This window comes from Tupaia chinensis, unplaced genomic scaffold (assembly GCF_000334495.1).
Source record: "Tupaia chinensis unplaced genomic scaffold, TupChi_1.0 Scaffold000287_1, whole genome shotgun sequence".
NCBI lineage: Eukaryota > Metazoa > Chordata > Mammalia > Scandentia > Tupaiidae > Tupaia > Tupaia belangeri.
In genome coordinates, this window is record NW_006159771.1 from 672,417 (window position 1) to 683,931 (window position 11,515).

General features: G+C 51.1%; 1 pseudogene; it reads left to right on the top strand.

Moving 5' to 3' along the window:
* LOC102495588 (protein SET-like) overlaps positions 1–10,248 on the top strand; it is a 34,616-nt pseudogene extending 24,368 nt beyond the window's left edge.
* Positions 10,249–11,515: the final 1,267 nt, after the last annotated feature.

An 11,515-nucleotide genomic window follows, 5' to 3' on the forward strand; every position in this document is an offset into this window, starting at 1 on the left:
CCCTAAAGCAAAAGCCTCTCCAAAAAAAAAAAAAACTAAAAAAACTGTGATGCCTGTGCACTACGGAATATTACTCAGCCAGAAAAAATGATGAGACCATGTTTTCTTATTCAAAATGGATGGATATAGAAGACTTACTGTTGAGGGAAGTGAGCTAGACTTTGAAAGACACACACTGGGGAGCCCCACTTGGTAAATACCGAACATCCACACTCCGTATAGAAACCGAAAGGTTGGCAGATAGGAGCAGACAGAGGGTCAGTGCCGGCCCCAGAGCCCATGGGAGGGGAGCGGGTGGTGGAGACGTGGTGGGAGGGGCAAAGGGGGAAACATTTAACAGGCAATGGAATGTACATGTCTCTGGAAAAAATTGCCCTGTCATGTTTGCTTTCTAAACATAAAAACTTCATAAAGACAAGAATTATCCTATGGTCTACCAGTTCTACCTTTGGTGTATATCAAAAAGAATTGAAAGTAGGGTCTTTTTTTTTTTTTTTAGAGGTTTTTGCTATAGGGCGCGAGCGCCAGAAAGCCAGAGACAGAGAGACAGAAAGCAAGAAATCACCCCCCAGAGGGGATGACCATGACACAATCCCTTCTCCTCCATTCTCCTCTCGGGGTCTTGGGCACGCACGCACACGCACCCGGCATGAGTTTAAGCCACCGGGTCCAGGATTCGAACTGCGGTCAACTACATGGGAGTTCAGTGACATAGCCATTACGCTAACTGCTGGTCCCAAGAATTGAACGTAGGGTCTTGAAGAGCTGCTCGCACGCCCATGTGGCTAGCAGCTCTACTGACGACAGGTAAGAGGTGGGAGCAGCCCACGTGTGACCCGGCGGATGAGGGAAGGGAGGAAATGTGGTAAATCCACAAAATGGAATATTTTTCCATCTTAAAAACGAAGGCAATTCTGACCTAGCCTTCAACGTGGATGCTTCAGAACAGGTGCTCGGCGAAACAGATGAGTCACAAAGAGGCAAATGCTGTAGATTCTAGCTGCCATACCTAAAGTAAACAAAGTCATAGGAACTTTGGGGCCAGCAGGTGGCAAGGAGGTTAAGGCGCTGGATTCCCATCTGGTCAACTGAGGTTTGAGTCCCGGATTTGGAGCTTGAAAATCATGCCAGGTGAGCGTCTCGAGACTCTGTTTAAAGCAAACTACTAGCAGAGGGCAGTGAGTGGTGTGGGGGGTGAGGCGCTGGACTCCCACGTGGCCAACCACGGTTCAAGTCCCACACATGGTGGCTTGCTTTCTCATTTCCTCTTTGTCTCTCTGTCTCTCTCTCTCTGGTGAGTACATGTGCCTTATAGTAAATTAAACAGTCATTATTATTATAATTTTTTAAATAATAAAAATAAAACGAACTAGCATACAGGCGAAGCAGGGAGCGCAGGCCCTCACAAATACCCCTAACCTGATCCTCGACTGCCGTGCCAGGAGCGCAGCCTCATAGCAGGCGTGGGAGGACACCAGGGTGGGCCCACAGCAGAAAGACACCCAGGGGGACCCGTGGATGGAGGGGATAGTCTATGAGCGCACAGCCAGGGATCCCTGGATGGAGGGGACAGTCTATGAGCGCACAGCCAGGGACCCGCGGATGGAGAGGATAGTCTATGAGCGCACGGCCAGGGATCCCCGGATGGAGGGGACAGTCTATGAGGGCGCAGCCAGGGATCCCTTGATGGAGGGGATAGTCTATGAGCGCACAGCCTAGTTCCCTCGCATGCAGTTCGCACCAGGGTTCGCGCTCCTGGGAATCTAACTCCGCTGACCTGACCGGAAGTGGAGCTGGGGCGGAAATGCCAGCGATGGGGAACGGCTGTAAATACAGATGGAGCTTTGCGTGCTCACCTGCTGCTCATTTCCTGCACATCACAGGCACGTGTCAGTCCAGGGATGGGTGGGGGCCGTCAGGGAGCCTCACATTTGATGACTTTGCCCCACCCAGTCTGCTTTGCTACTTTCACCTGGAAGGCTTTTTTTTTTGCTATAGGGTGCATGCGCTCACCACAGAAAGCGAGAAATCACCCCTCAGGGGGGATGACCACACCACAATCCCTTCTCCTCCATTCTCCTCTCTGGATCTTGGGCACGCACGCACACGCGCCCAGCATGAGTTTTAAGCCACCGGGTCCAGGACACTAACTGCGGTCGACTACGTGGGAGTCCAGCGACATAGCCATTACTAACTGCTGGTCCCAGGAAGGCTTCTTTTAAAAAGAAAGCAAAACGTTGATTTAGTAGATGCGAGAAGGAGGGGCATCGGTAGGGTCTTGCACTGGGGCCACCACCTGCAGAGGTGGCATGGTGATTAAGAAACTAAACTCCCACATGATCGACCACAGTTCAAGCCCTGGACCTGGGGACTTAGAAGTCATGTCAGGCACGTGTGTGTGCGTGCCCAACATACTAGGAGCAGAATGGAGGGGGAGGGATTGCGGCGTGGCCAGCCCCCCTGGGGGGTGATTTCTTACTTTCCCTCTCTCTGTTTCCTTCTGTTTCTCTCTGGTGCGTGTGCGTGGCTTATGGCAAAAACCTTAAAGGGAAAAAAAAAAGGCCTTGCGCTGCGATCCTCTCCCCAGCCCTCCCAGCCAGCAGTAGGTGCAAACGTGCACACAGGCCCGGTGTGTGCTGGTCGACCTGGGAACCAGATCCCACGCTCCATGTGGCTCCAGCATCGTAGAGAGGCGTGCTGCCGTCATGGTTAGTGGAAGTCGTCTGCTTTCCTCCTTTTTATTTTTAACACTTATTTAATTGTATTATTATTTTTTTCATTTGTAGGGCATGCACTCACTGGAAAGAGAGAGAGAGAGAGAGTGAGAAAGCAAGCTGCCAAGTCCAGGACTTGAACCTTAGTGTCGGTTGTGTGGGAGTCCAGAGCCTTAACCACCATGCCACCTGCTGGCCCCTTTGTGTTTTCTTTCTATTGTTTTCGTTTGTTTGTTTGAGAGGTTTTTGCCTTAGGGCACGTGTGCTCACCAGATAGACCGACAGACAGACAGAAGGAGAGAGAAAGTGAGAAATCACCTCCCAGAGGGGGTGGCCATGCCGCAATCCCTTCTCCATCCTCCTCCCAGGGTCTAGGACACACACGCATATGCACCTGGTGTGATTTTGAGGCCACTGGGTCTGGGCCTTGAACCATGACTGACCATGTGGGAGCCCAGCAACATCACCACTACACCATTTTGCTTACCTGTTTATTTGTATTTTAAGAGAGATTTTTGCCATAGGGCACATGAGTTCGCCAGAGAGACAAAGAGAGAAAAGGAGAGAAATCACCACCCAGGGGAATGGCCATGCTGCAATCCCTTCTCCTCTATCTTATTTTGAGGTTTTGGGCATGCACATACACATACCTGGTGTGAGTTTTAAACCTCTGAGTCCGGGACTTGAACTGCAGTCGGTCCTGTGGGTGTCCAGCACCTTAACCACTACGACACCTGCTGGCCCCTCTGCTTTCCTCTTAAACATACAGGTAAGTCCTGACTGCCTATGTCTGGCCATCCAATCAATCCCACCCTAGCACGTTCCCTGGTGCCAACCCAACCAAGGTCTGAATCCAGCCCTTTTTTTTTTTAATTTTAAATTACTTATTTATCCACTCATTTATTTATTTATTTATTTTTAATTTGACCAGAGAGAGACAGAGAGAGAGAGGGGAAGGTGAGAAAGCAAGCTACTAAGTCCAGGGCTCGAACCATGGTTGGCCATGTGGGAGTGTCCAGTGCCCTAACCACCATGCCACCTGCTAGTCCCAGAATGAATCCGGCCTTTTTGCATGAGCTCACCTCAAGGTCAGCCCCGCGGGAGCATGCGCAGTGTCGCCATGGTGACATGCTGTTAAAAATGGAAGCCAGGGGTGTAAACCTCCAGCACATGGGCTTTGAAGGTGGGGGGGTCCCTGGCAGGGGAGGCACCCCGCCTCTATAACAGAGAACTTCTTTATTTCTCGTACAACACCATTACCCAGAAAGATGGCGTTTAAAGAAAGGGTGTTACTACTGAAAACAAGGGCAAATTCCATTTCTCCCTCTGGTCTTATGGAAGTGAGTGGGAAATGGCAGAATGGAAGTGCTGATACCACTGACTAAGGAGGTCCCAAAGCCTTTCCTGCTCGCAGACCAGCACTGAGCACACGGCCCGCTGAGGGGCGAGAGAAGGGCCTGAGATGGGTGGGGGAGGAGAAGCCGTGGGGACAGGGAGTGCTATGGTTTGGATGTCCCTCCAGAAGTCATGTGTTGAGATGCGATCATGAAAGGGTTTTGTTTGTTTGTTTGTTTGGTTTTTTGAGAGGTTTTTGCTATAGGGTGCGTGCGCTCTCCAGACAGACAGAGAGAGACAGAGAGACAGAAAGTGAGAAATCACCCCCTGGGGGGGATGGCCATGCCACAATCCCTTCTCCTCCATTCTCCTCTCAGGATCTTGGGCACGCACGCACACGCACCCGGCGTGAGTTTAAGCCACCGGGTCCAGGACTTGAACCACAGTTGGCTACATGGGAGTCTAGCAACATAGCCATTATGACAACTGCTAGTCCTGATTTTTTTTTTTTAAAGAGAGATGTTTACCATAGGGTGTGTGCGTTCGCTGGAAAAGACAGAGACGGAAGGCGAACACTCACCTCCCAGGGCAGATGGCTAAACCATCTCCTCCACTCTCCTCTCGGGATTTTGGGCATTCGCACACACGTGCCCGGCATGAGTTTTAAGCTGCTGGGTCCGGGACTTGAACCACACTTGACTACATGGGAGTCCTGCAACATAACTATGACATCTGCTGGTCCCCATAACGGGATTTTAATAAGATGAAAACTCAATCTGACTATGGTGTTAAAATATGGGGCCGGGCCAGCTCTATGACCTGGTGGTTAAGGCGCACACGTGTGTCCCATCAGTGGTGGACATGTGTGTACCTGGTGTGCACAGAGCAACCTCGGGGGGCAAATCCAGGACCTTCCCCATGGGGTCTAGTATCGTAGAACATCTCGCCACTGCTCTTTTTTTAAACTTTATTTATGTACTTACTCATTTTTATTAAACCAAAGAGGGACAGAGTTGGGGGGAGAGTGTAAAAGCAAACCACCAGGTCCAGGACTCGAACCATGGTCAGCCAAGTGGGAGTCCAGCGCCCTTAACCACCACACCCCCTGCCTGCCCGGCAGCTGACTTTTGAATAGACCATTACTCTGTTTATTTCCTCTCCTTTCCTTTTATTTTTATACATTTGTTTATTTTAATTTGCCAGAGGGCGTGTGCTTTCAACAGAGAGAGAAAGGAGGAGGGAAGCCATGACTCCACGGAGCGTGGTCACGTTGCCATCCTGTCTCTATTTCTCCCTCCTCTCAGGATTCTGGGCACACGCATGTACACCTGGTGTTTTTTTTTTTTTTCTGAGAGGTTTTTGCTATAGGGTGCATGTGCTTGCCAGAAAGACAGAGAGACAGAAAGCAAGAAGAAGGCGAGAAATCACCCCCCAGGGGGGATGGGCACACCGCAATCCCTTCTCCTCCATTCTCCTCTCAGGATCTTGGGCACGCATACACACGTGGCCGGCATGAGTTTTAAGCCACCGGGTCCGGGACGCGAACCGCAGTCGACTACGTGGGAGTCCAGCGACATAGCCATTACGCTAACTGCTGGTTCCCACCTGGTGTGTTTTTCAAGGTCCAGGACTTGAACCATGCGGTCAGTGTTGTATGATCCAGCCACTGGAACCACCAGGCCAGGGGTTGGCCCTCTCTTTATTTTAGTATTAGAAGTGTTCGACTTAACATTCGTGCAAGACGAAAAGTTCTGGGGGTTGGTTGCACCACAGTGAGGGTGGACTTACCACTGCTGAATTGCACGCTTCAAAATAGCTAAGAAGTTCCATGTGGCATGTATTTCACCCTAATTCAATTTTTTAAAAAATCTCGAACTTCAAAACAGAGCTCTGACAGCCTCCTTGTTTTCTGCACCGCGTCTCACTTGCAGTGGCTCACCCCGCTCCCAGACACCGACCCTCGGCTTAACATCTAGCTCTCAGGAATGCGCGTGTGATCACCAGCCCCCCTCTGGTGACCCAGGGCAGTCACAGAGCCAGGCAGGGAGGCGCCGCTGGACACAGAAGGGGCGCTGTGTGAGACAGGGCGGGAGGCCGCGTGGCCATGTGAACTCCCAGTGGGGACAAAGTGCAGTGATGAGACCCAGTGACCGACGCCTCGCAGCCCGGCACAACGCGGGGACGGTGGCCCACACCCCTGGTGGGGCCAGACTCGAGTCCAAGCAACATCCGGGGAGAAAAGGAGCCATCGAACTCAGTCAACTCAGCAAAACCCACGTCGGTGAAGCTGGCTTTAGAGGAGAGGGCTGAAATGGGAATGTCAATCTATTCCTGCCCGAGACACCGAAGCCTCTAGGACCCACTGTGAGGCCTGAAGAGGTCTGGGCCAAGTCGCTGCGGTCAGAGTAGACCATGCCGCTGTGCTCAGGAGCTCCTCCTGGGCCCCCAAGGAGCAGTCTGGGTGCAGCACGTTGCTGGCATCATTGGCTAAATCCTACCTGCCCCTTTCAGGTGTGACTCGCTCTCAGGGACCCCTGGTGCCCCCCTCCCCGCCTGAACGTACCATGTAAATATTTCTGTATCCTGGTGCCATCTGCCTGAGTCTCACTCTACCCCACACCCCACCCCGCTCCATTTCCTGTCCCAAGTACTGCATGTAAATGATTATTTGCTGAAGGTTAAATAAAAGAGGGAAACTCTACCGGGGGAACAGCCATCCTGTGTCACTCAGCAGTGAGGACGAGAGGGAGCCAAGCCCAGGGTCTGAGCCCCTAGAGGGCATCGGGAACCTGCCGCTCATAAAAACCGACATGGGTAGGTCCCCAGGCCACATCCTGAGGTCCCCCTGTGTGTCAGGCGTGTGTATGTCTGTGATCCCGGCCGGCCGAGGCTGGGGCGGATTGCGGCGCAAGGACCCTGTTGAGGACACCTCTCTGTCTGTCTGTCACTTGTGGAAAGAGTAAACAAATAAACTTTAAAGAACAACTGCATGGGGATCAGCGGATGGTGAAATGATTACATTGCTGGACTCCCATGTAGTCGACTGCTGTTCGAGTCCTGGACCCGGTGGCTTGAACCTCACGCCAGGCACGCATGTGTGCGTGCCCAAGATCCCAAGAAGAGAATGGAGGAGAAGGGATGGTGGTGTGGCCATCCCCCTTGGGGGGGTGATTTCTCGCTTTCTGTCTCTGTCTCTCCAGCAAGCACACGCACCCTATAGCAAAAATCTCTCTTAAAAACAAAACAAGAACTGCATGTTGGCAGAGTGGACACATTCAGCTCTGTGGCTGGAGGGCGGCAGGACCCTCCCTGAACGTCAGCTCTGGAGGTCAGCTACCCTTCAGCCTCTGCCCTGCTGGGAGCTGAACACAGGCCTTCGAGGGCAGCCTCTCAGAATGGGAGCCATACTCCTCCCCAGGGAAAGCCCTGGTAAACATCGCTGTGCACACTCAGCTCAACCCCCGCCCGCTCGCCCTTCAGGAACCTTCTCCAGCCCTGCCCTGCCCTGGGTTGTATGCTGGCCAGCCTCCGGGAAGCACCTGGCCTGACTCACTCAGCTGTCACCGTGGGGAGGACAGCGCATCCTGGCCCAGCCTCCATGGGCAAACACAGCAGGGCTCTGGGAGAGGCCGGAACTGGACGCAGCCCTGTGCGAGAGAAATCATGCACCTGCACATGTGGAGGTGCCCCCTGCTCCCACAGCAAAACGGCACCTCCCTCCTCCCCAGGGCAGGGACCGCCTGGCCTCCCGTCCCCCCTCCCCAGGGCAACGGGCCACGAGAGGAGGCAGACTCCACCCCATCAGACCTCTTTCTGATCCTCATTGTCTGGGCCCTTGGCATGGAGGACCAGGGTGGGCATAACTCTTCCCTGTGACAGCACTCTGGTGGCGGGACTGACTGGAAAGGGCGAGAGGGAACTTTCCGGAACACTGGAAATGTTCTATCTCTTAAAGGGAAGTGCTTTTTATGAAGTTGTTCATCTGTCAATAGTCCTCTCGTGAGCCAAAGATCTGTGCGTTTCATCATATGAAAGTTAAGTCTATTTAAAAACAAGACCACTGAGGCCGGCAGGTGGTGTGGTGGTTAAAGGCACTAGAGAGGGTCTCACATGGTGGACCGCGGTTTGAGTCCTGGACCTGGCAGCTTACTTTCTCACTTTCCCTTTCTCTCTCTCTCTGGTCAAATTAATAATAATAATAATAATAACAGGGGGACCAGCAGTTGGCATAATGGCTATGTCGCTGGACTTCCATGTAGTCGACCACGGTTCGCATCCCAGACCCGGTGGCTTAAAACTCACGCCGGGCGCATGTGCGTGCATGCCCAAGATTCTGAGAGGAGAATGGAGGAGAAGGGATTGTGGTGTGACCATCCCCCCTGGGGGGTGATTTCTCGCTCTCTGTCTCTCTGTCTCTCTCTGTCTGTCTGGCGAGTGCACGCGCCCTATCGCAAAAACCTCTCCAAATAATAATAATAATAATAATGATAATAATAACAGGGGGACAAGCAGTTGGTATAATGGCTATGTCGCTGAACTCTCGTGTAGCCGATCGCGGTTTGAGTCCTGGACCCGGTGGCTTAAACTCATGCCGGGCACGTGTATGTGTGTGGAGGAGAAGGGACTGCAGCGTGGTCATGCCCCCTGGGGGTTGATTTTTTGTTTTCTGTCTCTCTGTTTCTCTCTGACTCTCTGGCTAATGCATGCGCCCTATAGCAAAAAGTCTCTCTTGAAAAACACAGAAAATGGTGACCAACAGGTGACATAGTGATTAAGACGCTGGACTCCCATGTGGCCAACCGCAATTCAAGTCCCAGACCTGGACTTGCGTGTCCCAAATCCCCAGAGGAGAATGGAGGAGGGATTGCAGCTTGGCCATCTTCCCTGGGACGTGATTTCTCGCTTTCTCTCTCTCTCTGTCTCTCCAGTGAGTGCACAAGAATCTCCTAAAAAAAGAACAACAGAAAATGAGGACCAGCTCCAAAAGGTAGTGGTTGAGCACTGTACGTGGGGAAATGGATCCCACATGGCTGGCAGCAGTTCGAATCCTAGCCCTAGAAGCATGAAAACCACGCCAATGCGGGTGCATGCCCAGAATCCTAACAGGGTGGGGAAATAGAGGGAAGGGAACAGTGTGACCTTCCCTGATGCCTGGATGTTTCTCCCCCCTTCTTTCTCCTCTTTCTTTGGCAAACATTTCCGCATTCTGGCAAAAAGGAAAAAAGAAAACAGGTCCAGGGCAGATGTAGACCCCTAGCACCTGGAACTGTCTCAGTTCTCAAAGCTTCTTCCGGGTGAGCAAGGGGGTCTTTGAGTCTGGTGCCTGCACCTTCCTGGAAACAGAGCCCGCAAGCGACAGCCTTCGCGCACACCTCCAACAACAAAGAAACCCAGACTGCCCCCTGCCTCGAGGCCGGAGGAAGCATAGGCCTCTGTGGACTTACCCAAGGGAGATACAGAGCAACAAGAAGCAATTGAGCATATCGATGACGTACAAGGTGAAATTGACAGGCTTAAGGAACGAACCCGTGAGGAGACTTTGAAAGTAGAACACGACTATCACAAAACTTGTCCATCGTTTTTTCAGAAGTGGTCAGAACTGACCACCAGGGTAACAACTTTTGCCAACCCTCCACAAGGGTCCACACTGCTTGGAGAGGAGGATGAAGAGGCGCTGCATCATTTGACCAGAGTCGAAGTGACAGAAGTTGAAGAGATGAAATCAGGTGACGCAATAGATTTTTACTTTGACAAAAATCCTTGCTTCGCAAATAAAGTTCTCTCCAAAGAATTTCATTTGTATGAGTGGGGATCCATCTTCGAAGTCCACGGAAATCAAATGGAAATCTGGAAAGGATTGGATGAAACGTTCAAGTCAAATGCAGAATAAAGCCAGCAGGAAGAGGCGGCATGGGGAAGCAGGGAGCTTCTCTTGGTCTACTGGTAAACTTGGCCTACTGGTAAACCTTCCTTCTGATGCAGGAGCAGGTGAGTTAGGGGAGGTCGTCCAGGATGACATTTGGCCAAATCCGTTACAGTACTACTGGGCTCCCATGTGGATGATGAAGAAGGGGAAGGAGAAGATGATGATGATGGTGAAGAAGAAAAGGGATTGGAGGATATTGATGAAGAAGGGGATGAGGATGAAGGTGAAGAAGATGAAGATGATGAGGAAGGGGAGGAAGGAGAGGATGACTAGCAGAACACTGGTGAATTTCAATCCTCCTTTTAAAATTTTTTTCCTCCAGTCCCTGGGAGCAAGTTGTAGTCTTTATTTTATTTTATTTTTTTCCTTTTTCTTTTTTTTTTTTTCTTCCTTTTTCTCTTTTTTTCCTCCTCTCATGCTCAATTACCCTGTTCTTAAGGACTCTTTTCTACGCTATGGCTTTTTTTTCTTTTTTTTTTTCGGAGAGGTTTTTGCTATAGGGCGCGGGCGCTCACCAGAAAGACAGAGAGAGACAGAGAGTCAGAAAGCGAGAAATCACTCCCCAGGGGGGGATGGCCACGCCGCAATCCCTTCTCCTCCATTCTCCTCTCGGGATCTTGGGCACGCATGCACATGGCCAGCGTGAGTTTAAGCCACCGGGTCCGGGACTCGAACTGTGGTCAACTACACGGGAGTGCAGCGACATAGCCATTACGCTAACTGCTGGTCCCTCTACGCTATGGTTCTCAACTTATTTTAGGGGGATAAAAACCTTAAGCAGAATATAATGGGAAAAGAATCTCTACCCTTTTCTGTTCCAAATTCATTTTGATCCCTTCCTGTCTTGACAAAAACGGTTTGGAATCCATACCACCGTGCTCTGTGGGAAAAAAAGAAAATCCTTCTGCTCCCTTCGCTCTACTGGAAGCTGCAGGGTGCTGGGCCCCTGTGAGGTAGCGCATAGAATTCTAGCATTTCCGCCCCTTTTCTCTGTATATTGGGCTCGGAAATGACACTGTGTCTCTATGTGAATACAGACAGCATTTACCAACATGTATCTGTCTACTTTGTCCTGTTTAAAAAAAAAAAACTTAAAAAAAAACCCAGAGTTCTAGAAGGTCAGCAAAGGGTGGTTTGAGCTGTTTGGGTGGGTTAAGTGGGCATTTTGACAACATGGCTTCTCCCTTGGTGTGTTTAATTGGGATGTTTAATGGACATCCTTGCAGTTAAGATGGCACGTTTGAAAATAAAATCCTCTTCTAATGATGACTTGAGCCCTGCCACTCAGTGGGAGGATCAGTAGAACCTGTGGGCTCTTATTTGGAACTGATGTTCTCTATTTAATTTTGTTCCTGTTTATTTATTTATTTATTTTATTTTTGCTATAGGGTGCGTGCACTCGCCAGAGAGACAGAGCGACAGAAAGTGAGAAATCACCCCCCAGGGGGGATGGCCACGCCGCAATCCCTTCTCCTCCATTCTCCTCTCGGGATCCTGGGCACACATGCACACGCGCCTGGCGTGAGTTTAAGCTACCGGG